The sequence below is a fragment of the Phaenicophaeus curvirostris genome, chromosome Z (assembly GCF_032191515.1).
Source record: "Phaenicophaeus curvirostris isolate KB17595 chromosome Z, BPBGC_Pcur_1.0, whole genome shotgun sequence".
Taxonomy (NCBI): Eukaryota; Metazoa; Chordata; class Aves; order Cuculiformes; family Cuculidae; genus Phaenicophaeus; species Phaenicophaeus curvirostris.
In genome coordinates, this window is record NC_091431.1 from 23,001,020 (window position 1) to 23,025,616 (window position 24,597).

The 24,597-nt window shown below is 43.0% G+C and overlaps 1 protein-coding gene across 2 annotated transcripts in view; it reads left to right on the forward strand.

The window, feature by feature from the left end:
* PIGG (phosphatidylinositol glycan anchor biosynthesis class G (EMM blood group)) overlaps positions 1–24,597 on the forward strand; it is an 87,950-nt gene that overhangs the window by 55,727 nt on the left and 7,626 nt on the right. The window lies entirely within an intron of this gene.

A 24,597-nucleotide genomic window follows, 5' to 3' on the forward strand; every position in this document is an offset into this window, starting at 1 on the left:
CAGAAGTAGCATTGGACAGTGACTAAATTGTTAGCATCCCAGAGTCTTTTCTCTGTTTTGTGTGGAATTTAAATGTGCACTTTAACAGGGAACAAAATGTTGGCTTGGCAGGTGGGATTATAGGCAGTGTTTAGCTTATCCAACTGTCTTTTTTTAATGGATTGTCATCCTCTCTAAATTTCTGACTTCTCTTTATCTACATAGTATCATCTGGTCTCACCCTGTCGGTGCTTTTCGTTTTGACTTCTCTCTTCTCCTTTTGCTTGTTTGTTTTGGTCTGTGCCCATATTGTGAACTTGTGGTGGCTTGTGTGTTCATCTAAGGAGATGAGATCCCCGGATGAACAAGCCGCATACAGTAGTGGAGGTTTTTGAGTCAAGAGGGACCTATTTAACAGGCTAAATTCTTGTGTGGTCATTGTGTCTATTGCTCTGTATAAACAGGTACCTTTAACAAATAGAGTTATTGTTCACCTTATTCACTTACTTGCCTGCCAGCTGTATTGTTCTCTAAAAACATCTAGCTCTCTCTGCTGCAGTAGTATTATATGGTTCGATGCTGGGCTGTTACGTTGCTCTAGTAACGCAGTTTTTTGTGTAGATTGAGACTCACTGTAGAATGTTAACTTTTAGTCTGATGACCAGGTACCTTGTGGTCATCTTTGGTCTTGTATAGATTGATACAGTTTTAAGTACTGGTCTTTATGTGTAGTGCCTCTAAAAACACCCTTTTCTCTCTTCATTCTGGTATTTTTTTGCTGCAGGAGGAGTAGATGTGAGATACACTAATTATTGATGTCTGGATTCATATAACCACAGAAACTCCTTTCTTGAATTTTCCTTAGTACCTGGCATTTTGACGTTAAACTTAGTTTTAATTCTCTGTTCCTAATGCTTCTAAGATCAGTTATAGTTACTGCTTTACTCCATCAACACATCTTCCCAGCTTTTAAGCTTTATTCGTTCTTTAAACTCTCTTGAAAATGAGTTACCATGTACATATAAAAAGGCCCCACCTTTTGTCTTCCTGTAAATATGTGACCCATGACCCTAGGTATTGCTTACATTCTATTTATCTATTGTTTTTTCCAGTTCCTTTATAACCCTGCCATACTTTGTTTAAAATGGTGCTAGACAGTTTCACTGGTCACATGCATGTTCCTATGTTGTTGTTTTTTTAGCAGTCTCACTTTCCATTCTTCGTTATTACTATTGTTAATAATGGAGTTCTTTGCTTGTCCTTGAAGGACTCTGAGCACAGTGGAGTAAACCACCTCTGTTCCATTCTCTGGGGAGGGAGGAGGAAAGAATAAGAGCTCCCATAATGTTTTTAAGGAGCTTAAGTTTTAATGTCATTAAAACACGAGACTGCAGACTGTGATGAACACTAACATACAATGAAGAGAAAATTGTATCTGATAGCATGTGTTTTGAAAGCTCTTATAACAAAATCTTTGAGGCTCTGTACTTGTTCAGTATTGTTTCAAATACTGTGCCTCTAGTTGTTTTGGCTGTTCTTCTGATGTTTTGTTGGTTGAATTTTTGCAGATTAAAAGCTCAGCTAGTAGTGTTTCCAGGTACAGTGCTGGTTTAAACTGATCTCAGAAAGGTAGCTGTGACCTGTAATAACCACATCACTTAATGTAAGTAGATTCCATCAAACGGTTTGTGCCTGTAGCCATTTTAAGTCTCATTAAGTCAACTGGTAAGCTTGTTTCCTCTACAAAACAGTGAATAACTCTGTAGCTGCTGGGTCTTGTTTAAATTGGTATGTTATGGTGCTTAGAACTTGATTTGTACACTTTTTATTTAACTCTTCAATTTTTGTGCTGATGGCCAAATGGTTGTCTCGTTACTTTGTGATTATTACTTGGAGCTAAAGCTGAAACTGCAGAAGGCAGAGGTCAGCTGCTTAATGTGTTTTCTTAAATCTATGGGAGACTGAAGGTTTTAAAAAACTACTGGAAGCTTTAGAATGTTCTTTTTATAAAGGCTTCTTAACTGTTTTATGAGCAATATGATGTGGTCAGTGAAATTCAAACCCTTTCCTTGTTTATTTGGTCCTGAGTGCAAGACAAAGGTCTTTTCCCTGCTTCCTCCAGACAGGAAGGTCTAAAAAATGGGGCTGCCCTGTTTTTTATGGAGTAAGCTGAGTGGATCCTGTTAGATTGCTTCAGGATGTCATCAGGATTCCTGACCCATCCTGCTACAGGGTGTGCCTGGAACTGCTCAGCAATGTTTTAGTGCCTGGCCTGCACCAACCTGCTCACTAGGATGAGGGAAGCAGGGTAGGTTCGTTTCTGTGTGTTTGCACAACATTTTGGAGCAGCGGCAAATCACTCTCCAAGAAAGAGGAGAAGTAGCAGGGAAAGGAGAAAAATAGTCTTACCTCAATGGAGTCCAACAACAATTTCCTCAGGAGACGTGGTCCATGGCACAGAGAGTGCGTGCACATGTGCTTCTTGGCAGGGATTATTTATAGAGTGGTCCATCTGCTGTTACCATGCAAGGAGTGGTTTATGTCTCTTGGAATGAAAAGTTCTCAAATTGATGTAGAAGTACCTTCAGGGAAGTTCTTGAATTAGGTCTGGGGGCTTCAGGAGTCACTGCCAGGTCAACAGACCCTTGGCTAGAAACAACCTCTATGTGAATCCTTTGGGTGCACGTGTGCAGTCTGGAGTGCTCCTGCCTCAGCACAAGGAGCCATGCTGGAAATGTGTGGGTGTGTGGCTGGGGGGCAGCAGTGCCTGCTCCCACACCTCCTTCTCTTTCCAGTGCTGCTGCCAAGCTGCACCAAGTTCCCAGTCACATGCAGCCTTGCACCCAGGCAATGTTTAAGACAGACAAAATACAAATAAAGAAGTTGATTTTTACACAGTTCCGTTCTTAGCGAAGTCCTTAGCATCCTGCAGCCTGATTTAGAGTGCTTGCATCTGAAGAAGTTGACCTGGACAGGAAAGCCTGACTTCACTGCTAACTATCTTTGTTTATTCCAGCCACTTAGCAAACCCCATGTAATTTATAGCTGCATGAGTTAGACTGGCTTACCAGAGCTTCTTGCTGGATTGCTTAGAAGCTGAGCTCCACTGTATCAGAGCTTCCTAGGGGGAACTATGCATGCATGCCCTTCTCTCTCTGTACTCTGCATTTATGAAAACACAGAATACCAGATTCTGTAGCCCAGCCCTCCTATCCAAAGGAGAGTTGACCACAGAGGTTCTTCAAGGCCACATCCAGTTGATTTTTAGGTATATATGAGGATAGACACTCAAGGATCTCCTTGGGCAATCTATGCCAGTGTATGACAAGGCTTGCAGTAAAGCAGTTGTTTTCTGATGTTGAAGTGGAATTGTTGTATTTCAGTTTGTCTGTTGCCATTCATCCTCTCACTGGACACCACTGATAAGAGGCTGGGTACATCTTCTCTTCTGCCCTTCAGATACATATGAACATTGCTAAGATCCCTGCTGAGCCTTTTCTGCTCAAGGCTAAACAATCCCAGCTTTCTCATCCTCTGGTAACCTCTGTTTGCCTTGTCCTGGGGAGCTCAGAAATAGATCCAGAACCCCAGGTGTGATCTCACCACTGCTCAAAAGAAAGAAAAGATCACCTTTCTCAACTTAGTTGCTCTGCTTTTCCCCCTATAGGCCACAGTTGGATCAAGGGAACATTCTTTGCACATTCTGAACTTGCCTACCAGGAACATCCTTCTGTTGTTCTCTGCCAAGCTGTTTTCCAGATGATCGTCCCCAAGCCTGTCCTGGTGCATGGGTTTTTTCTTCCTCAGGTGCAGGGTTTGGCATTTCCTTTTGTTAAATTTCTTAAGTTTCTCATCAGCCCATTTCTCCAGCCTTTTGGGGTGCCCCTGAGTGGCAGCAGACCCATCTACGGTATCAACCGCTCCTCTCGGTTCTGTGTTGTGTGCAGACTTGCTGAGGGAGGACTCTGACCTGTTGCTACGTCATTGTTGAAGATGTTAAACAGCACTGGGCTGTGTCAGGCCCTGAGATTGATCACTAGTGACTGGCCTCCAGGTGGACTTTGCGCTGCTGTCACAGTCCTGTGATCTCATCAGCTGAGCTGATTTTCAGCCTGCCTCACTGTCCACCTTCCTAGCCTGGTCTGCATCAGTTTGCCTGTGAGATGCTATGGGAGACGGTGTTGAAAGCCTCTCTGTGAGGTGAAAGTGCGTGTAGACCCTGTATCTTCAGGCCAATATGGTATGATGGAACAGAAAACAAGGACTTTCTGAAATGCTGTGCCTGCTGTAGAAGTGTAATTGGGCAGGTTAATTTTTGAGTCGTCTCTGTTCTGAGTGCTGCAAAAAAATGGGGAATAACTTTTCTGGAAGACTTCCCATGAACTTGCAAAATGTGTTCAGCTGCTTCAGAAATTAGCTATTAGAGGCAGTCAAGAGCATGATACCTCTTTCCATTTGACTGTTACATTAAGCTTCTTTTCTGTACCAATAAGAATACCAATCTGACAGCACGCGTCAAGTTTTTTTAATGGTTTTGTACTGGTGTTAGTGGGAAGACAGACATGTAAGATTTTTATTTTTAATGGCTGGGTTTTTTTTGGACTTTGAACTGTCCTTGCAATTATGGAGTTATTAGAAGACTGTAAGGATTGTTTTCCATTGTAATTGGCTGCACGTTGTGCTGTTGGATGTATTGCATTTTCAGGCCCCATCACCTGTCTGGCAATTTTCACTTTTCTCCTGAATGTGTTTCATTTGGAAGTAATAGTGTTAGATACACGTAGACCCTGTATCTTCAGGTCAATATGGTGAAAAGGAATAAAGATAGGGAGATTCTGAAAGAATACATTTGCTATGGAAATGTAGTTGGAACTTCTTAAACAATTTACTTCCATCTGATCGAAGTATTCTTCTCATATGGAAAGGTAAATATGTTTCTAAAATAATTAAGTGGCATGTGATAGACAGTCACATGGATATTGCTGCCACTTTTAGTCCGTCAGGCTCTCCTAAGAAACTTGGCAGCTTAAATGTGATGGGATTTTCACAGACAGAAATAGTAAAAAGAATTCTTCAGCTTCAGTCTCCATGGAAACTGTGCAATAACTCTTGAAACTATTTTTGAGACAGGGACTACTGGTTACTGATTCCTAAACTTGCCAAGTATTCTCTGTGTGACTTGCATAAATTCCAGAGAGCACCTGATTCATATAAAGGGTAGTTTTTATAGTGACCATTGCATTGCTCTTATCGGAAGTAGAATTTTGGATTTTGGGATCCTTATGACTAGGAAAAGGGCCATGTTGTTGGATAATCTGACATGTGTTATTTGCACTCGCTGTGCAGTATGCTCCAGAAGGGTTCAGTTTTCAAGCTCCTACCCAAACAAATTTGTTGTGTGGGTGATGTTCACAATTTTCTGCAATTATCTCTCTTCAGCTAGTCCTCATGATAGATTTCAGATTACTTGCACATTGGAATTTTTGTTTTAATTGATTTAATTTGTCAGGTATCAGAGTGAAGTGGTGGACATGTCCCAGCATTAGAAGGCTGCATGCTTACTGGTACTTCTTCCTTAGTGATCTGAAGTTGTAACAGTGCTTTCATGTTTGCAAATGACTTTCAAGTATTGAAAATGAATGTTATGCCCAACAGGAAGGTGTTAATGGTTGCAAAACTTCTGATGTTATGCTGTGATGTTGTTAATGTAGAATGCTAGCACAGCCAACTTAAATTTTGCTGGGAATTCTTTTATAATGCAGATCTAAACAGAATTAGGAAGAGATGCTGGCTAAAGGAGTTTCAGCAGTTAACATCAGCTTTTGTTTTCTTCAGCCTAATGTGTTTGATTAGTGGAGTCCCACATTCCCAATCCATGTTAATATCTTAATCCTTTTTCTTTCTGACATAAACTGGGCATGAGGATTTCAATACCCTTTCTTTTTTTTTTTTTTTTTTTGAGTGAGTCCCAGGTAGAAAGCACAGCCGTCAAAATCAAAAGAACAATCCAAACAGGTTTTCCATGAACCCTTCAGAATTTTACATAAGTAGTTTTGAATTCTTCTGGCTTCACTCCATTCTCTCTTCCTTAGTCTAATTATAGCTGAAAAAATACTTGCCACTAAAAATATACTGCTTCTGCATCTCTTCTGTTTGCCAGCAGTCCTATTCTCTGAATAAAAAAATAAAAAAGGTACCTGCTTGTTCATTGATGCATTTGGAAATCTGGAAACGATTTGAAAAATCAGGATGGGGTTTTATTGCCTCAAGCTGGAAGAGGATTTTACTCACTTATGTATATCTCCTGTCACTGCAGTGATGGTTGGAGATTTCACTTAGTCATCATTAATGCTCTATGATGGATACCTCTTCATTATTTCTTTTGTCTTGCTGGTGAGACATAGACTTTTCCTGTGAGGTTTCCTTTGGGCAGCCATGAAATGAAAAGTATTGAAAAGTATTTTCTTTGAAAATTAAAAAATATTTGCTTTGAAAAGTAGTGAAAAGTAATCCAGCAAAGTAGGGTTGCCTGCAGTTTGAAGTAACTTGTCTCTGTTTGAAGCAACTTGTCATTTGTTAATAAGGCCATTTGAAAAATAAATGTCATTCCCTTGCTCTATGGACCAGCTATGCAGCTGTGTTTTAGGAGCTGAAACACCTTCTATGTAAATGCTAAGGAAAATTGTATGCACAGAATTTATAAATACACAGATTTGGAGTGGGATAGCTTATTTTTGTTTTGCATATACAGAATTAAGCATCTGCAAATTTGGAACTTAAAAAATAATAACCTAGATTTTGGTAAAGTTGCCACATCCGACGTGTTTGTTTTCTAGCAATGACTGATGACAGTAATGGAGAACTTGTGCTCCAGTGTGCTAGCTACTGCCCAGGTGCCTTGTAGAGTTAGCCGCACAGCTTTTAAATGGTCTTACTGGTGCCATGTACTGTCATTGCTATGAGATTGTTCTCATTGACAGAAGTGCTGGTTTACGTAAAGGACACTTCCAGTAAGCATGTCGGATGTGCTTTTTAAGTAGTCTATCACTTTGTGGGTAATCTTGAATTTTCAATTAAAAAAAAAAAAAAAGGAAAGTGTTCTTGAAATTTATTTCTGCTGAAACTCTACTTGGAATTTTTCATGGTTACATTGTCTTTCTCCTGTGGTGAATTAGGTTACATGTCTTTCTCCTCTTCCAGTGTTTATCTGCCTGGTTGAAGTGTGCTCAAAAGCACATAATTGAGTTGGCTGTACAGCTTTCCAGTTTTTGGCTACAAGCAGCTTCTTACTGTACCTAGAGTACGGCTATGCAGTATTGCTTTGCTGTACAAAAGGGGGTGGAATTTGACCTTTATTCTGTTTGGAACCTCTGCACTGTGAGACAATATTTTTCTGCAATCTTTTATTGCTAATTAATTAAAAATGCTGCTACATAGGAGTTCAGTAAGTCGAACAGCCTTCCTTTTGCATATATTCTCTCTCACATGCCTTCTGTCTGATGTATTGCCCCTCTCTCTCATGCTTTCCTTATCTCTTGTTCTTTTTCTTGCTCACTGTTTTCATTCTCTTGCGCTCCCTCCTCTCTTTCAACCTGTCTTCTTACCCCTCCTTTCTTTGTCGTTCTTCCTCTCTTGCATAGTGTATCACACAATTTCCCTTCTTGTTAGCATTTTAGATCTTGCTCACGCTCTTTTACTAGTGCCATTCCTCCCTCTCCTGCTGTCTCTGTTGCTATCCTTCTCTCTGTATTTTGCTTTTCCTTTCTCGTGTTTTCTTTCCCTCTTTCTTGTTGTCCTCAATTCCCCCTTCCCTCTCTCTTCCTTTGACTCCCACATCCCTCATCTCTGTGACTTTCCCTCTCCCTCACACACTTTCTCACTCAGTGTCACGCAGTTTGTCTCTCTCACCTACCTGTCTCTCTCCATCTGTGCTTCTCCTGCATGTCACATGGTTTGCCTCTCTCATGCTTTTCCCCCTCGCTCCTTCTCACTCTTGCCCATTGCCACCTCATGTACTTTTCCTCTTTCACACACATATTCCTTCTGACTGTCCTGTGATTTGCCTCTCTGTAACGTACTTTTTGTCCTGGACATACGGTTTGCTTTTTCTTTGTCACACATACTTGGCTTTCCCAGCATGCTTTTTATTTCCCTTGTGCTTTACTTGTTCTGTTTTTCTCAGATGATGTCTCTTGCTAACCTGCTTGTGCATGCTTTCCCACCTTTCTCACACTCTTCCTTTCTTGCATGCTGTTTCCCTTGAGCTCATGCTTTCAGGCTCTTGCTAATACTTTCCCCCTCTAGCTTGCTTGTTCTCTGTCCCTCTCCTACTTGCTAACCCTCACACTTCCTGTAGCTTTTCCTTTCTCACTATATGTCTCTCTCTCTGTCATATGGCCTTTCCCACTGTCTTGGATGTTCATACCCTCTCATTTGAATGTGCATTCCCTCTCCCCTGGGCACACTGTATCCCTCTCTCTTGCTTTCTGTATACCTCTTGTATGCCTTCAGTCTCCTTGTTTGTCTTCTTTCTGTTGCATGTCTCCCTCTCTGTATGTCACTTTGCTCTTCTACTGTCCCCTCTCTTGCATGCTCTCTCAGACACACAATTTTCCTCTGTCGTGATTACACTTTCTCTCTTACTCCTACTGTCAGTTTTTCCCTGTTTTTATCTGCCCTCTCTCTTACGCTGTCCCTTTCAATCTGTTGTTATCCCCCCAACTGCCTTCCCTTTGTCTTGTTTTCCCTCTCTCTTTTCCTGTTGCATTCCTTCTTTCTCTTTTCTTCTTATTCCTATCTTATGTCTCAACTTGTTTGCCCCCCATCTTCCTTTGTCTCTTCTGTCCTTTCCCCTTGTTTTTTATTTGTCTCAGACACGTGTTTTCTCTGTTGGCTTCCCATTCTCACATGTGTCCCCCCCTCAACTGCATGCTTTGCCTAGCTCTGCTATCCTGTTTTCCTGCCATGACAGCTGTCCAGGTATTTTGCTGCAGGGTATGCCTGAGTTTTGGATGAGTATTGGACAGTAGCAGCAAGGTAACCTGTGGGAGATGCGCCCAAATAAATGAATTGCTCACACCCCAGTGACAGAGCTTCAGGAGGAGGTGTCTGAGCTGAGGAGTTTCAGGGAGAAAGAGAAGGAGGTTGACTGGTGGAATCATGTGCTGCAGTTCCTGAGGGAGATGCACCAGGCAACTGCAGCAGAGGAGACAAAGGACTCCCCACCCTGCTCCCACCATCAGGTAGATGGAGGAAACACAGGAGACAGGGGAGGATGGAAAAAAGTTACTGTTTGGGGTGGCAGGAGAATCCGCTCTCTGCCTGCCTCACCTTCCCAGTTGCCTGCACACAACAAATATGAGGCTCTGGCATTGGATGGGTAGACAGCTGATGATGTGGGCTTAAGTCCTACTGAGATGTTAGGGTCATCTTGGCAGTCAACCCACCGCTTTTACCTCCACTCATGTAAAGGCAAAAAGAAGCGTAGTTGTCATAGGTTACTCCTGTCTGAGGGGAACAGAGGGTCTGATATGCTGACTGGACCCAACCCACAGGGCAGTCTGCTGCCTCGCTGGTGCCAGGTAAAACCAGAACACTCCCTAGTCTGGTATTGCCCTCAGACTATTACCCAGAAGTGGGCTTTTGTTTAAGCATTGAAGAGATAACAAAGAAAAATCCTAAAGCAGTCAAAAGGGATTTCCATGCCTTGGGACTCTTGGCTATATGATCAGGTGTGCAGGAGGTATTTTCTTCAATCCTTTCAGTAGCAGGGAGTAACATCAAATTGAGCATGCAGACCCAGGTACTCAACATGTGGCTCTGAGGTTGGTATCATCATCAGAACTTTGGGGTTTTTTGACCATGGGATGGTGTATTCATCATCAGGTTGACTGGGATCTGATGGCATGTACCTTTCACAGAAGGGATAACGGGTTTTTGCTCAAGAGCTGGCAGGGCTGGTTGGTCGGGCTTTACACTAAATTTAAAGGGGGAAAGGGACAATTGCAGGCTAGTCAAAGATGAGCAATGGGAAGGCACGCCAAAACCTGAGGAGCTGCATCCTAGTGAGAATCAGACTGCTCCATGAGGAAATGGACACAATGAACCACATTTGAAGTGTTTCTATATGAATGCATGCTGCATGAGAAATAAGCAGGAGGGGTTAGAAGCTTTGGCCCAGGTCCTGTGGGTAAGGATTAAGGGATAGATTATTAAAGAATAACTCATCATTGTTGTCATCCTGTTTGGGGGCCCTTTTGCAGATTCCCCAAATGACATATGATTTAATTGTTTGACGCTTAATCCTTACCTAGAGGCTCTCAAATATGCATCACCAATGCAAGCTCATACATTCCAGCTCTTCCACTACATACAATACCACTGCCCTGCCTTGCCTGCCCTGTCTATCCCTCCTGAAGAGCCTGTAACCATCCATCATGGCACACCAGTCACAGGACACTGCCCACCAGGTTTCACTTATGCCATATCTCTCACTGTTCCTCCCTACTCTTGCTGTCTATCCCCCTCACTCTTCCGTTCCCACTCTCCCTCCTCGTCTTCCCCCTGCTGCCGCCCTCCACTGTCCCTCACTCTCTCCTCCAACTGCACCTTCCTCCCTTTCCCTCTAAATATCCCTACTGCTTTCTCTGCTTCATCATTCCTTTCATTCTCCCTATCTTGTTCCTTGCACCTCTCATTCTCATTGTTCCTACATCTCTATCTCTTTTTCACTGTCCCTACATTTCTTTCAGCTCACTGTCCCTTTTCCCCTTTTTTTTCTTACTTCCACTCACTTACACTTTTCGTATCTGATCTGTCACTCTTCCTTTTTCTCTCATGTTCCCTCTTTTTTTTGTTTTCTTGGACACTGCCTCTCCCACAAGTACTCTCCCTGTCTTGCACATGTATCATGTCTCTGGCATGCTTGTTGCCTCTACTGCATGGTCTTCTCTTGCACGGTTTTTGCTTCCCTTTATTAAGCTTTCCCTCTCTGCCTTACAAGCTTCTTGACTCATGTTCACCCTGTTATACCCTTTCTGTCTCAGTTTCTGTCTCACATGCTATTATGTACACCTGGCATGCTTGAGCTCTCTCACACACTTGCCCTCTCACACTTTTACTCCCTCACTTCTGCAGCCTCTGTCACATTTGCCCTGTCTTGTGTGCTTTCACTCTCATATGCTATCCCTCTCATTTATGCATCCCATCTTATGCACTTCACCCTTTTTCTACCTTCTCTCCAGTGATTTCTTTCTCTTCTGCTTTCCTTCTCTTCAGGTGTGCTTCACTACTCCTTATGTGTGCTTTCCTTCTGTCTTGCATGCATGCGTTTTCCCTCTCTTGCATGTGCCCCTCCTCCTGTTTGCACTCCACCTCTATTGCATGTTCTTTTCCTCTCACGTGCTTGCATGGTTTACTTCCTCCATTGAATTCTCCCTAACATTCCGTCTCTCTTTTGCATGTGCTTTTTCCTCTGCATCTCTCACATATGCCCTCTCTCCCTTTTGTGCACTTTCCATCCCTCCCTGCCCCATGCAGTTTGTCTAACTCATGCTTGTGCTTTCCTTCAGTTGTTCTTGTTTCCCCCTTCTCTCATGCCCTTTCCCCCTTTCTCTCACATACTTCCTGCTCTCACTTTCCTGCTTGTTTTCTCATGCTTTTCTTGCATGACTCCCCTTTCTAGCATACTTTCCTTTCTCCTACTCCTTTGCATATTCTCTTCCTTGTCTCTTCTGCACCCATTTCCTCTTATATGTAACCTTTCCCTCTCCGATTTTTTCCTTTTCTTACAGGTTCTCTCACACATTTTGTTTCTCTTCTCTATTTTACTGCCTTTAATGCTTTCCCTTTACTGCATGTAGTTCCTCTTTCTGTTGAAAAATCTCCCAATCTCTCTTGCTTTTACTTTTTCTCCCTCCTGCACACTCTTTTCCTCCTCCTTTCACTTACTCTTTCTCTTCATCTCCTCTCTTAATCATGCTTTCTGCCCCTCTTTCTGCTTTTCCTCCCTCTCCTTTTCTTGCAGTTTCCTTTTGTGGATGCTTTCAATTTCTAGCATGCTTTCCCTTTCATGCATGATTTTACTTCATTGCATGTGCTTTTCCTTTTGTCTATGGCAGTGTCCGTTGCTCTTTATTGTACACTGTTCTCTTGTGTATGAATACACTTAGTGTCTCTTTGCCTCACACATTATTGTCTACAGCTCATCTCTCAAGCGTTCCCTCTCTTGCATGCATGCTTTTCTTCTTTCTCTGTTTTGTGTTTCCTCTCTTGGGCATGTGCTTGTCCCCTCTTGCACGCTTACCCCCTCTCAATCTCTTGCACTTTCCCTTGGCTGTGCTTTCCCCCTTTCTTTCTTGTTTGCATTTACCCTTTCTTGGGCACGCTTTCCCGCAGCCCTTTTTGCGTCCTGATGACTTGCACGCTTTCCTTCTCACTTGTGCACTTTGCTGTTCTGTCACTTGCTTTCCCTCTTTTGCGTGTACATTCTGTCTCTAATTAACATTTTTTCTTTTTTCCGTATACTCCCTTTCTTGTATGTTTCATTCTGTCTCTGGCATGCTTTCCTTCTCTGTCTCATGTTTTTCATCTTTCTCTCAGCACTTTCTCTTAGTTACATTTTCCTGCTGTATCATGCACGTTCCCTCTGCCTCTCATATGCTCCCTCATTTTCTCGTATGTGCTTTCCACTTGTTTGCTCAAGCATTTCTTGTCTTTTCTGGGAATATTTCTCACTTTCATGCTCTCTTGAGCTCTCTTATTTAACATATGTTCCCCTTTTGTGTTTACTTTTCCTCTCAGTTACTTCTCTTCTTGATTGAACTTCCTTTCACTTAAAGTTTCCTTCCCTGTCTTATGGCTTTACCTCTATTCCACAGATCTGTTCCTCTCTCTCAGACATTCTCCACACTTTTCAATTCTTTCTTTCTTCTTCTCAGGCTTTCCCTGTATCTCATGCTTATCTCTTGCACGCTGTCTTGTATGCTTTCCCCATCTCTTGTGTACGCTCTGTCCCTACCTATCTTTCATTTGTCTGCTTTCCTTACAGATTCTCTGTAGTTTCCCTCTCTTGTGTACTCCTATCCATAATCTGGGGCATTTACACTCTTACACATACACATTGTCCCTTATGTTTGCATGCACTTTTTAGTTTCTTACTTCTTGTGCTCCCTCTGTTGTGCTCTTTTCCTCTTTCTGTTGTGCACGTCAGGGCTTTCTTCCTCTCTTGTGCACGTTCTCTTGCATGCTCTACCTTGCTGTCCTGGGCTTTTTGTGTCTCTTTCATGCAGTTTGCCCTTTTATGCACTCTTGCATGATTCAGTATCTTTCATGCTTTCCCACTTTGTTGTGTAGACTGTTGTGTAGACCTTTCCTCTCATGCACTTTCCTTGTATTATGGGTTAACCCCAGTCTGCAGTTAAGCTTCACACAGCCATTTACTTCCTCCCATCCCAGTGAAGCGGAGGAGAGAATCAGAAGGGCAAATGTGAGAAAACTCATGGACTAAGGTAGAGAGAGGTTAGTAAGTTAAGCAAGGCTATGTGTGCAAGCGAATAAAAATAAGGAATTTATTCACTACTTCACATAAGCAGGCAGATGTGTAGCCGCTTCCATGGAAAGCAGGGCCTCAGCATGCATAGTGGTTACTTGGGAAGACACACTGTAACCACAGACATCCCCTCTACCTGGTGGTTTTCCCCCAGGTGTTATTGCTTAGCACAACATATGGGATATCCTGTTGATCAGCTGGGGTAAGCTGTCCCAGCTGTGTCCTCTCCCAATTTCTTGCACACCCTCATCCTACTTATTGGTGGGTGTAGCTGAGAATCTGTGAAGGCCTTGATGGTATGCACACAAAGTTCAGCAGTGTGTTAGCAGTGTTATTTTTCATGACAAATCCATAATGTACCAGCATGTAAGCTGCTGTGAAGAAAGTTTAACTTCATCCCAACCAGATGTAGTACATGCTGTCTCTCATGCTTTAGCTCTCAAGGGCTCTGATATGTGCCTTCCCTCTGCATGCTTTTTCACACTATTTTTTTTGCTTTCCTCATTACTCTTTTGCTTGTTCCTTCTTGCTCTCTCACTTTTCTTTGTCATTTTCTTAAATTCTGGGGCTTCTCTTCCTTGCACGCAGTTTATGTCTTCTCATGTACTCTTACCCTTTCACTTGTAGCACTGTTTCCCACTCACTGTCTCATACTTCTAACGCTTTCTTTCTCTCACTTTTTCACTGTCCCTCTTCTGTTCTCAATGTCTCCTTCATGCTTTTTCTTCAACATTCTTCCATTTTTCTCTGCCATGTTTTCCTCTGTCTAGCAATATGGCCTCTTTCTGTCATGTGTACACCTTCCCTCTTGCTTTCAGGCTTTTCCTCACACACGCCCTTTTGCTTTTGTATGCACTTCTGTCTCCTTCTCACGTATGCTTTCGTGTTCTTGGACTTTCCATCTCTCCCATGCTTTATCTTCTCCTTGCATATACCTTCCTTTTGTTGTGAGAATGCTGCAACATGTTTCCTCTCACTCCCATTGCTCACTTTTCCTCTTTCTTGCACCAACACGCTCACTCTGTCTCACCATCTTTCCCTCTTACTTGTGGTTCCTCTCCTGCATGCCCCTCTCACTATGTGCTTTTCTTCTTCCATGTTCGTTTTCCACTCTTGTGTGCTTGCTCTCTCAATCTTTCTTGCTGTAATGCTTCTCCAGTCTTTCCTGCTCTCACACCTTTTTCTTACTGTGTGCTCCTCCTCCCTCATGCATACTTTCTCTCTCCCTTGCAGCTTCCCCTCTCTGTTTTACTGTCACCATCTCATTCCTGCTCTCTTACTTTTCCCCCTATCTTAAGTTTTTCAAAATTCCCACTCTCTTGCATATGTTTCCACTTTTATGCTTGCAGCTTTCTCCCTTGCATGATTTCGTCTTTCATAGTTTCCCAGTCTCATGTGGCTTCTTTGTTTCTCTTTTGTCTTCCTTCTCATACAAGCTTTCTCTTTTTGTGTACTTTTCACTCTGTCACTCTTTTCTTGTTGCTGTCCTTACATCTTTCTTGGAGTCCCGAGCTTTACCTCTCTTTTGTGTGCTTTGACTCCCCCTCCCACTTATGATGTCTCTTATGTCCCTGTCTCATGGGTCCCCTCTGCGTTGCATGCTTTCTTTGTCTTGCCCATTCATGTTTTCCCATGCTTGCACTTTCTTGTGTGTTGTTATTCTCTTCTGCATGCTTTCCCCCTTTTTTTTTTGAGGGGGAGGGGGGAGGGGGGAATGAAGGGGGAGGGTATGTCCTCTCTGTCCACCCCTCATATGCTCCTTTCCTTCCTTCCATGTTTTTTCCTTCTCATGGTCTTGTGCTTTTCTTCTGCCTCTTGTGCTTTTCATTTCTCGCTGATTTGCTTTCTGTCTGTTCCTCCCCCACACTCCTGCCCCACCTCTTCTCTCAAATGTTTTCTTGCAGTCTTTCCTTTCTATCTTGCTCGTGTTCTCTCACACAACCCGTACCCTCTCTAGTGCTCTCTTTCCTGCTGCTTCCGCCCTCTAGCTTGTGGTTTCCATCTGTCTCTCAGTGACAGACCTTCCTTCTTTCTGTCACACTTCCTTGTGTGTGTGTTTTCATGTCTTCTCAGGCATGTCCGCTCTTTCTTGAATTTTATGTCCTACTTTCTCTTATCCCTCTCATGCAATTTTGCTTTCTCTGTCTGCCATATGCTTTCTCTCTGTCTGATTTGGCCTTTACCTGTCTTGTGTATTTCCTCTCTCATGTGCAGATGTGCTTCCCTCCTCTGTCTTGCTTTCCCCCCTTTTCCCCATCTTGAGCATTCTGTCCTTCTCTTGTGAACATCCAGTTGTTCTCTGTTGCTTTATCACATGCTTTCCCTCTTTCTGTTGTGCTTTCCCCCTCCTGCATGCTTCCCCTTATACACATGTTCTTTTCTTGTTTGTGCCTTTTTCTCATATGCTTTCCCTCTCATTTTCATGGGCTTTTCCTCTCTTTGTGTCCCTTCTCTCTCTCTTACGTGCATCTTCCCCTACTCCTATGTGGTTTTCTTCCACGTGTGCACACTTTCCCACTTGTATGTGTGTTTTGTTATTCTTTTTCCTGTGTTGCTCATTCTTTCCCTCAGTCCTTCACTATTTTCGTCTTGCTCTCCTGTTCCTTTCTCTTGTTTTTTCCCCCTTTTCTTTGATCTCTTGAGCTTTCCATCTTTCTCATGTGCATATTATTGTCGTGCACTCTTTCCTCCTTGTTCAAATCTCCCTCTCTTGTACATGCTTTTTCCCTTTCTTGCATCCTTTCTCTTTCTTGTACTTTCCTTCTCATGCAGTTTCTTGGGTGTGTTTTTCCCCTGTCTTGCATGTTCTCCCTCTGTCTTACATATCCTTTCCATTTTTTTTCACATGAATGCTTACTCTCTCTGTCACATGCTGTCCCTCTGTTCTACATGGCTCCCCTCTCTTGCACGTACACTTTCTCTTGCTCTTTTCTTCTTGATCTCTTGAGCTTTGTCTCTGTTTTCCCCCTCTAGTCTTCTCTGTCTCTCTACCCCTCTTGCTGGCATTCTGTCCATTTCCTTTTGCTCTTGCCCTCTTGCTTACTTTTCCATCTTTCCTTCTTTTGCTTGCTTTTCCCTCTCTTTCCTTTGTTTTCTCTCTTTCCCTGTTGTTTGCTGTCTTTACCTCTTGCTTTTCTATACTGTACAGGCCTTTCATTTTTCTTTCTTGCCATCTCACTCCATTTCCCTCCTGTTCTTTGTTAATTCCCTTCTTGTGCTTCTTTTTCATACTAGCTTAGCTTCCCTCTGCCTTTTTTCTTGATCACTTTTGCTTTCCCTCTCAGCTACTCTCTTCTGCCCATCTGCCTCTTGCTGTCTTCTGTACCCACTTATTTGCTCTCTTTCATTCTTCCCTTCTTCCTTATCTGTCACTCTGTTAAGCTATTTTGTCCCCTCTACCTTTCCTTTTCTCTTGTTTTCTTTTTCAGTTTTGTGTGATGTTTTTCCTCTTTCATTTTTTCCTGTCTCAGCTAACCTCTTGCTCAGTGTCTTTCACTCTCTGCTTCACTTTCCCTCCTGGTTGCTCTGTCTCACATCATCTCTCCTCTATGCTTCTCATTCTCTCTTGCTCCCTTTGTTTACCTTTCACTCTCTATCCCTTATGCTCACTTTCTCTATTATTTGTCGTAGTCTCTCTTGCTGTCTTTCTCACTGATTTTATTTCACATCCATTTTTGCCTTCCCGCTTGATCCCTGCAACACTAGTCACTAGCCTCCCACTAGATACTTTGTATCACTGTTCACCATCCTCTGGGCTTGGCTGCTAAGCCAATTTTCAATTCTCACTGTCTGCTAGCTCACACTTACTAGCTTCGCTATGAAGATCTTATGAGAGATCCAAAGTCTTACTGAAGTCTAGGTAAGCTGTATCGACTGCCCTCTCCTCATCTACTAAGGCAACCATTTCGTTGTAGAAGGTTATCAGGTGGGTCAAGTATGGCTTCCCTTTGGTCAATGCATGCTGACTACTCCTAATCACCTTCTTGTCTTTCATGAGCCTGGAAATGGTTTCCAGGAATAATTGTTCCTTCTGAGAGAGCTAGATGAGGCTAACTGGACTGCTGTTCCCTGGGTCTTTCTTTTTTGGAGACTGGAGTAACAGTTGCTTTCTTCCAGTTCTCAGGTGTCTTTTTCAATCCCCATGATCATTTAAAGACTCGATGTGCCCTTGCAAAGACATCAGGTAGCTCCCTCAGTACTCATGGCTGCATCCAATCTGGGCCCGTGAGCTTACATACATCCAGTTTGCTTAAGTGTTCTCTAACCTGATGTTCTTCCACCAGAACTGTGTCTTCCTTGCTGTCTATTTCTCTGAGTCTGGAAGTGCTTGAATACCTGAGTAATGGTCTTATTAGCAAAGACTGAGGTGAAGAAGGTATTCAGTACCTTAGCATTTTCCATGTTTTTTGTCATCAGGTTACCTGCTGCCTTTATCAGCAGGAAGGCATTTTTTTCCCAGTCATTCTTTCCCATTCGTGTACTTCCATATAAGCCCTTCTTGCTGCATTTTACAACCCTTCCCAGATTCAGTCCTTAGTGAGTTTTGACTTCTCTTGGACAGTGTCTCTGTATTCCTTCTGTATTACGTGTCCCTGCTTCTGGCTTCTCTGTGCTTCCTTTTCACATTTCACTTTTGCCAGAAGCCTCCTGTTCATCCATGCAGACCTCCTAGCACTTGTGCCTGAATTCCTACTCACTGGGATGAACTGCTCTTGTGCTTGGAGGTGGTTATCCTCAAATACCGGCCAATTTTCTTGGACCCCTCTTCACTCCAGGGTCTTTTCCCATGGGATTGTAAAACAGATCCCTAGAGAAGTAAAAATCTGGTTTCTGAAGTCAAGGGTCTTGGTTTTGTGCTCTTGAAGCTATAGGGTCTCTGAGAAGATCACGTCTCTTTTTCATCCTCTGATGCTACAGAGCCTGCCCACTTCGTCCCTTAACTCCTCCACTTGTTGACACAGCTCTTCAACAATTGTTTATCTGCTGTAGAAGAGAAGATCATCTCTGCAAGCCTTAGGGAGAGGCCCTGTGGAGTCCCTGCAGATGGGGACTTGCAAGCCTGCGTCTGCTGTTTAAAAAGGTCAATCTGGGAAAGCTGCTCCAAGAACTGCTGGAGAATATGCTCTCCTGCATCACTACCATACCTGAGGCTAGTCTGAATTGACATGCAGATCCATTCATTGCGTTCTTCTGCATAACCTGCTGTGTTTCTTAGCTGTGCTCTAGGTCTGTTAGCCATACAGGTGCTTTACCATTACTTATGAAGCAGCAGCTCTAACAAAGGTTTCAAGCACACTGGATCAAGGGCAGCTAATTTAACACATTAGAAACTGGTGAAGCTTCCTCAGACCCACAGCCTTGTGGCTCCTCTTGTTTTTAGCTTGCAGGAGCAGGTACTCTGAAATTTCTCAGAGAGTTCCCAAGAATCCCTGTGTTTGTGCACCCTGTCACACCAGAAGCTTCAAAACAGGACCCAGAAACTGTTGTTCAAGCTGCTTGCTCTCTTTCTCTTTCTCTCTTGTTAGTTTTCTTCCCCTCTTCTCCCTCTGTTTCTCTTGCTCTTCCCTTTCCTCACATTCATTCCCTCTGCCACTCTTTCCTGCTCACTTGTGTTCTTTCCCTCTCTATTGCTTCTTTCTGTGCAGTCTTTTCTTCTATCTCTTTTCTCCTCTGCCTCTCTTTACCTGTTGATGTGTTTCCCTCTCCATTATTTTCTTTCCCTTTCTCTAGTAAGTCTTTCCAAGTCACACTTGCCTTTTGTCATCTCTCCTGTTCTCTTCCCCCCCTTGCTTTTCTCTCTCTCGCTGTCCTTACCTCTGCGTTTTGCCTCCTTGCTCACTCTTCTCTTGCCTGTTCCCCTCTCTCATGCTTGCTCTCCTTATCCCTGTTGCAGTCCCTTTCTTCCCTTGTCTCTCTGAAGCTGTCCCACTGACTCCCTTTTTATGTCTTTAGCTCAAGCTCACTGTCTTTGCCTCTGCCTCTTCGCTTTAGTGTCCTTCTATGTTGTTCACTCCCTCTCAATCTCTGCCTATGCTTGCTCTTTCTCTTTCTCCCCTTTTCTTTTTGCCTGTGCCTTTATTTCCCTCTGCCTGACTCACTTTATTTCCCTCTCACTCGTTTCTATCTGCTGTTTTTTCTCTTTCAATTGCACTCTGGCTTTCTTTGGCTCTGTTTCTGTTTCTGTCTCTTTGCCTCTTAACTCAGTCTGTCTATTCTGCATGCCTCTTTCCAAGTCTCTCCCTCTCACTTGCTCTCTTTCCTTTTTTTGTCTTGCTTCCTCTTTCTGTCTTTCTAATCTCATTCCACTTTGTCTCTTTCTCTTTACTCCTGTTTCTCAATCTGATTTTCTCTCATTCTCACTCAGTCCCCTCAGCTCTCACTCCCCATCTGCTCACTGCTTGTCTCTCCTGATGTCACTGCCCATCGTGCTGCTTTTTTTTTCCCCTTTTTTTCTCTGCCTTCCTGTCTCTTTCCCTCTCTCTCCGTACTCTGCAGTCCCTTCTTTCTTGGTCTTAACTGCTATCTTTCTCTTTTTCTCCCTCCAACTCTCTTCCCCCTCCCTCTCTTGCTTGCTCTCCCTTTTCTTCTCTTCTATTTCACTTGCACATACAGTTTCCTTCGTGCAAATTCTCTTTCTACCTTTGTCTTTTCCTCTTTCTCACTATATCTCTTTCCTTTGTCTCTTTTTCTTTCACTCCTGTTGTCTGTCTCTCTGTCCCCATTCCCTCTCTATTTCTCTTTCCCTATTACTAGCCCTCTTTCTGTCTCCTGTCTCTCATTCTTTCCTTCTCTTGCTTTCTCTCTCTCCTCCTCTCTCACTTGTCCTCTCCTGCCTTTTCTGTCAGTTTTCTACATTGTCCCCCCACTGTCCCTCTTTCTGTGTTCTTTCTTTCTCTGCTGCATTCCCCTTTCTTGATTTGCTTCCCTTTATCATGCAGTCATTGCCTGACATTGCCTTTCTGCCTGCCTTTCTGCCTTCCTCCTTTCTCTTCCCTCCTTTCTCCTTTTCAGTATTTCTCATCCTTCTCTTTCTCCTTTTCAATTTTCCTCGCGTTTTGTCAGTCTCTTTATCTGCCTCTGTTTCTCCCTCAGCATCTTTAAGTCTCTCTTCCTGATGTTCTCTAGCTCCCCACATCCTCTTCTGTCTTTTCCCTATCACTCTCTTGCCTCTTACCTGTTTTTCACTGCACACCCTTATCTCTCTCTTCTCTTTTCTCTTCTCCACTTTCATACTCTTTTTACATAAAGTCCCCAGCCTTTTGTCTCTTTCCCATTTCCTTTCCTGTCCCTCCTTTCTTTTCCTCCTTTTTTATGTGCCTGTTTCTGTCTCTCTTCAGGCTTCTTTTCCGTCTCTCTGTGTCGCTCCCTTTTCTGCACTTAACCCCCACTGCTCCTTTCTCTCTTGCTCTTTGTTTCTTTCCTTTTGTCTTTCTCACTGTTTTGTAGGTATCTCTGTCTCCATCTCACTCCATCTCTCCCTCTTTCTCCTGTGCTTCTTCTCTTCCTGTCTCTGCTGTTCTCTCCTATCTCTTCTATCCTGTTTGTTCCCTGTATCTCACATCGTGGCTCCTTACTCACACTCCCCTTCTTTTTCTTTTGCTTATTTTCTCCTTCTCACTTCTCCTGCTTCCTCTCTTTCCCTTGCCTTCCCCCTCTTGCACTTTTAGCTATCTTTGCTGTCCTTTCCTCACTTTGCTCTCAGTCTCTCCATTTTCCTCAATACCTCCCTCATTCTTTGTCACCCTTTTTCTCTCTTGCTCTCTCTGTCCAGCAAGTGATATCCACATTTTCCTCAGACCTTTTTAGGTTCCTTGGCCACTGAACATACTCAAAACTACAAAGTTAACATCTGCAGTCTTCTGAAAGTTGTGTCCTATCTGTATGCTTTAAAGTTTCTGTGTCAGAGCCTAGGTTAGCATTGCAGTATCACAAAAGCTATGACATGAAAAATCCCATGTTATTTTTCCCATGGTCTCCTCAGCTACAGTCTGGTGAGAAGGAGGAAGGTCTTCAGCTAGTATACCAAGGTATCTTCCTCAAAAACAAATAGGTCTTGCACTTAATTTCTTGCCTAGGGGAGCCGTTTTTGTTTACTGTTCCTTTTCTTCTTCATGGTATTAGCGTTGTCTAATTGTTTGAGGATAACTTAGCCTATGGGTTTACAGATCCTGCAGTAGTCCATTTTGGTTGCAACAGGAAGCGTGTGGGGCTCTACAACCTTTATGCTAATGCTAAGTGTTGTTTTTAATTATTCAACTTGCCAGTTATTTACAAGTCCAACACTCCTATAACTTACCAAAATAGAAAGTATGTATGGTACTTGGGCTCAGTAAATAATAATCCCAGTAGTCATCTCATTGCTCCACAAGGAATAATGAGTCATTGAAGATGAATCTGCTGCACATAGCACAAGAATTTTGCCCACAACTTTCTCACAGATTTTTCTGATTCGCTGCATGAAGTATATACAGTGCACTGAAAGAATTCTCTACCCTTTTTCTTTAATACTTTGGATATTCCTTCCTATTAATTATGAAATAGAGATCTTCAAACTGAAGCATAGTACAAGCTTTATTTCTTCTCTGTTATTTCTAAGGGCTGCGTGATGATGCTATGCTTCCAGTGGTTTGTGTTACCGCTTAAGCAGGAGCAGGGTCATTCAGAGGGGCACTTCTGGAAGGAGAGGGCTGTATTTATAGACTTTTGCTTACGTGCTTCTTAATTGTAGAAATGTTTCTAGATGTAACCTGTACTTTTTGCTGTTAATGCTGTTGTCTTACTGTTATTTCTTGCAGGTTTTTATTTTCTTTTTCACTGTTAGTTTTCTGCTTTCTGTTGTGTGGCCAACATATGCTGACTTCTTGGTTCTGGTGGATGTGGATAGGACTATATATGGGATACTGTTCTGCATATATCCAGGTCTTTGAAGATCTGTGATCTTCTTTTCTCACACCTGTTCTTGAAATGCACAAGTTCTTCTTAAATTTTTATGTTATTGGGGTGGCAGGAGCAATCTGAGTAGAGAGCTGTTATTTCAGTTAAGTCACAAGTTTAAAAATAGTTACTGTAGTGAAAAAATATAAAGAACCAACTCTGCCCTCAGAAGAATGGGCATTGCTTCACAAACCCATAGAACAGCTCAGGCTGGGAAGCGACCTTGACAGGTCCTTTTGTCCAGCCTTTCATGGGAAAGAGATCCTTGATGAGATCATCTAGCATCTTGTCCAGTTGTGTCTCAAAAACCTCCAGTCACAACCTCCACTTGTGACTGTGACACGTTGCTGGGGAGATTGTTCCAGTGATTGATTGTCCTTACTGGAAAAAAAATATACTGAGATGAAGCCTCTCCCAGGGCAGCTTATACCCATTGCTTCTTGTCTCCTCCATGTGGTGAAGAGAGCACCTCTTTGTAGCCTCCCTTTGAGTACTGAAATACTGTGTTGTGGTCTCCCTGAGCCTAAGGACCTAACTCGTGCAGTCTTACCCTGTAGGGTGGGCTCTCCACCCTTTTGATCATCTCAGGCTCTCCTTTGCACCCTCTCTTGTCTGTCTGTATCTTTTCTGAATTGTGGGGATCAGAACTGAACCCAGTATTCCAGGCCTGACTAGCACCAAGCAGAGAGAGATGATTGCATCTCCACCTCTGCTAGTAATGCACCTGTGGATGCAGCCCAGCATCTGATTCACCACTGTTGCTGCAGCAGTGCTCTGCTGACTCATGGTCAGCTTGTCCACCAGCACGCCCAGATCTCTTCCTGCAAGACTTTTTCCCCCAGCCACACATATCCTAGCCTATACATAGTCCTTTGGTTATTCTGTCCCAGGTGCAGGACTCTGCACTTCTATTTGGTGAACTTCTTACAGTTCTTGCTAGCCCAGTCTCCCAGCCTGTCTAGGTCTCTCTGTAAGACAGTTCTCTTCTGGCATATCTGCCTGCCACCCAGTTTAGTATCATCAGCAAACTTGGTGAGGGTCCTTTCAATCTTATCATCCAGGTCATTTATGAAGATGTTGAACAGCATGGGGCCCAGTATCAGTCCCTGGGGGGTCCTGCTTGTGGCAGATTGCCAGCCTGAGTAAAAACAGTTGATCACCACCCTCTGAATGTGGCCCTTTTGGCCAGTTCCAACCCATATTTGAATAATTTCCTACCAATTACTTAAATAATACGTGCCTCACCTCTCTAGAAATGCCTGGTGACACTTCTCATGTGTCCTGTTATACTGGTACGTTCTAAACCAGTTGGTTTGAATTTAAATAACGTAGGAACTGTCTATCATAACTCTCCTCAGAGCCTGCCTGCACAAACAATTGTTGGATGCAATTTTTCTTTACATCTTTATCTAAGATGAGGAAGAGTGATTTGTTTACAGAGGTGGGCAGGAAATTCTTCAGTTGCACCTTAACAGGGAATCAAGCCGTAAGTTTCCTTGTTGTGCTCTGCATGTGTGGCACTGATGTAGAACACTTCAGGCTTTTTTTTTTCCTACCTGCAGAAGGGCTAAGTGGATTTTGAAGGAGTACTTGCAGAAAATTGACTAATGCTGGGCTTTAAAATAATTATGATTTCTGTATTTCTTGTTAGGATTTTTAATGATTTGGTCATATCTTGTTGCTCTAAAGTCTGGGCCAGTGTTAATGGGAATAGACTAATTTAACCTTGGTTTTCTTGGAGGTGAACAGACTAACATGTGCTAAGGATTTACATGAATGGAGCCTTGTGGGAAAGCTTGAGGCAGCCATGATGGGCAGGAACCAGTATGGTCTGCCACAGAACTAGTGAGGAAAAATATATCAAGCAGAGCACTTGGGATTTCATTCAAATCCTGGAACTCATCAATAGCCTCATATCCTGAGTCAGAGGTACCTACTGAAAAGGAGTAGCTTTTTTTTTTGTAGTGAAGAAATCTAAAGATTACTTGGCCATGTTGTCTAGAGTACCGTTTAGCTATTTCTTTTTGCCTGTAATCCTGAAATAGACCTGGATGTTTGAGCTTGTGAAGTGCTTTCTCATTTCTGTGAGAGAAGGTGAGGACTGAGCAAGTGGAAGCTGAAAAGGAGAAAGTTTC